General features: G+C 49.7%; 1 long non-coding RNA gene across 1 annotated transcript; it reads left to right on the forward strand.

Moving 5' to 3' along the window:
* Positions 1 to 1,134: 1,134 nt before the first annotated feature.
* Positions 1,135 to 1,522, forward strand: LOC127927618 (uncharacterized). The gene is made up of 3 exons (XR_008128209.1): positions 1,135 to 1,224; positions 1,288 to 1,413; positions 1,444 to 1,522. It is a non-coding gene; the product is annotated as an uncharacterized LOC127927618 (long non-coding RNA).
* The last annotated feature ends 1,643 nt before the right edge of the window (positions 1,523 to 3,165 follow it).

Raw genomic sequence — 3,165 nt, forward strand, 5'->3', positions numbered from 1 at the left:
GTCCTAGCCACTCCTCCACAACAGTATGGGGCTTGCCTGTCCCAGCCACTCCTCTACAATAGTATGGGGCTTGTCTGTCCTAGCCACTCCTCCACAATAGTATGGGGCTTGTCTGTCCTAGCCACTCCTCCACAATAGTATGGGGCTTGTCTGTCCCAGCCACTCCTTCCCAATAGTATGGGGCTTGCCTGTCCCAGCCACTCCTCTACAATAGTATGGGGCTTGTCTGTCCTAGCCACTCCTCCACAATAGTATGGGGCTTGTCTGTCCTAGCCACTCCTCCACAATAGTATGGGGCTTGTCTGTCCCAGCCACTCCTCTACAATAGTATGGGTCTTGCCTGTCCCAGCCACTCCTCTACAACAGTATGGGTCTTGCCTGTCCCAGCCACTCGGTAGCTCACCATATAAGACGCTTCTAGCACCTTCTTATTAATGGTATCTGTTGCTTTTATACCTGTCCCGTGACATATTTTTCAAATTGCCATGTTTTGTTTCTAAATGTCTGCGTAAAGAGTGAAGGTTTCATCGAGTTGTGGGATAATACTGTAGGACATATAACACACTGTGGCTGAGGAAAGGCACTACTCCCAGTATAAGTGAAGGTTTCATCGAGTTGTGAGATACTACTGTAGCACATATAACACACTGTGGCTGAGGAAAGGCACTACTCCCAGTATAAGTGAAGGTTTCATCGAGTTGTGGGATAATACTGTAGGACATATAACACACTGTGGCTGAGGAAAGGCACTACTCCCAGTATAAGTGAAGGTTTCATCGAGTTGTGAGATAATACTGTAGCACATATATAACACACTGTGGCTGAGGAAAGGCACTACTCCCAGTATAAGTGAAGGTTTCATCGAGTTGTGGGATAATACTGTAGGACATATATAACACACTGTGGCTGAGGAAAGGCACTACTCCCAGTATAAGTGAAGGTTTCATCGAGTTGTGAGATAATACTGTAGGACATATATAACACACTGTGGCTGAGGAAAGGCACTACTAAGTGAACCCCAAATCAATGTAGTTCTCATCACATCTGCTCCTCTTCGATGGTTCAACGTCCCTGTCTGTTGTTGGGTGCTTTCCCAGGTAAGGGGGACAGTAGCTTGGTGCTTTCCCAGGTAAGGGGGACAGTAGCTTGGTGCTTTCCCAGGTAAGGGGGACAGTAGCTTGGTGCTTTCCCAGGTAAGGGGACAGTAGCTTGGTGCTTTCCCAGGTAAGGGGGACAGTAGCTTGGTGCTTTCCCAGGTAAGGGGGCAGTAGCTTGGTGCTTTCCCAGGTAAGGGGGACAGTAGCTTGGTGCTTTCCCAGGTAAGGGGGACAGTAGCTTGGTGCTTTCCCAGGTAAGGGGACAGTAGCTTGGTGCTTTCCCAGGTAAGGGGGCAGTAGCTTGGTGCTTTCCCAGGTAAGGGGCAGTAGCTTGGTGCTTTCCCAGGTAAGGGGGCAGTAGCTTGGTGCTTTCCCAGGTAAGGGGACAGTAGCTTGGTGCTTTCCCAGGTAAGGGGGACAGTAGCTTGGTGCTTTCCCAGGTAAGGGGCAGTAGCTTGGTGCTTTCCCAGGTAAGGGGGACAGTAGCTTGGTGCTTTCCCAGGTAAGGGGGCAGTAGCTTGGTGCTTTCCCAGGTAAGGGGGACAGTAGCTTGGTGCTTTCCCAGGTAAGGGGGCAGTAGCTTGGTGCTTTCCCAGGTAAGGGGACAGTAGCTTGGTGCTTTCCCAGGTAAGGGGACAGTAGCTTGGTGCTTTCCCAGGTAAGGGGACAGTAGCTCTTCAACTACAACGGATTCACAACTGTCAGTGTCCATGCTAGCTGGGCTAACAACAAATGTAGAATTACTGATGTCAGCATTGGATGTGGTCGTGGAAGCAGAACAGCAGCAGTACTACCAGTAGAGCTGGGTCGTTGACAGGTGCAGTACTGGTGGTAGCAGCAGTACTACCAGTAGAGCTGGTTTGTGTCTCTATGGACGCCTTACTTTTGGAAACGATTAATACATTTGCGTGCCAACGGAACAAGAAGCAGAGAGAGAGTAACGGTTAATGTGATTGGATGAGTAACGGTTAATGTGATTGGATGAGTAAGAGATTGGATGAGGGGGAGAGAGAGAGAGAGAGAGAGAGAGAGAGAGAGAGAGAGAGAGAGAGAGAGAGAGAGAGAGAGAGGGCAATAGGAGAGATAGAGAGGGAGAGAGAGAGGGCAATAGGAGAGAGAGAGAGAGGGGGAAGGAGAGAGAGAGAGAAAGAGAGAGACAGGGGGAGAGAGAGAGGGCAATAGGAGAGAGAGAGAGAGAGAGAGAGGGAGGGAGAGAGAGAGAGGGCAATAGGAAAGAGAGAGAGGGCAATAGGAGAGAGAGAGAGACAGAGAGAGAGAGAGAGAGGGCAATAGGAGAGAGAGAGAGAGAGAGAGAGAGAAAGAGACAGAGACAGAGAGAGAGGGAGGGGGAATGGGAGAGAGAGAGGGAGAGAGAGAGAGAGAGAGAGAGAGAGAGAGAGAGGGAGTGAGAGAGAGAGGGCAATAGGAGAGAGAGAGAGGGCAATAGGAGAGAGAGAGAGAGAAGGGGAGAGAGAGTGAGGGCAATAGGAGAGAGAGAGGGCAATAGGAGAGAGAGAGAGAGAGAGACAAAGAGACAAAGAGAGAGAGATGGATGAGTCCATCTGGTGTCAGATAGATGGTAAACCTCTTCCTGACCCTCAGAGAGGATGAATAGAAGATCACAATGTCCTTGCCAACAACTGTAAACACACACAAACATCGAACCGCACACACACCCACGCACACATGTACACACACCCACATACACACACACATGTTCCTAATCTCAGGGGCTGTGTTTGTTTAAAAGTATGGTTTATTTGGTGTTCTGAAGTCAAATGAGAGCCTTCCTCTAGGTTGAGAGAGGATGAGAGAAAGAGAGGATGAGAGAGAGTGAGAGAAAATGATTGAGAGGACGAGAGAGGACGAGAGGATGAGAGAGGATGAGAGAGGATGAGAGCGGATGAGAACGGATGAGAGAGGATGAGAGCAGGATGAGAGAGGATGAGAGAGAATGAGAGAGGATGAGAGCGGATGAGAGAGGATGAGAGCGTATGAGAGAGGGTGAGAGAATGAGAGCGGATGAGAGAATGAGAGAGGATGAGAGAGGAGGAGAGAGGATGAGTCA

Source organism: Oncorhynchus keta, unplaced genomic scaffold (genome assembly GCF_023373465.1).
Source record: "Oncorhynchus keta strain PuntledgeMale-10-30-2019 unplaced genomic scaffold, Oket_V2 Un_scaffold_1579_pilon_pilon, whole genome shotgun sequence".
NCBI lineage: Eukaryota > Metazoa > Chordata > Actinopteri > Salmoniformes > Salmonidae > Oncorhynchus > Oncorhynchus keta.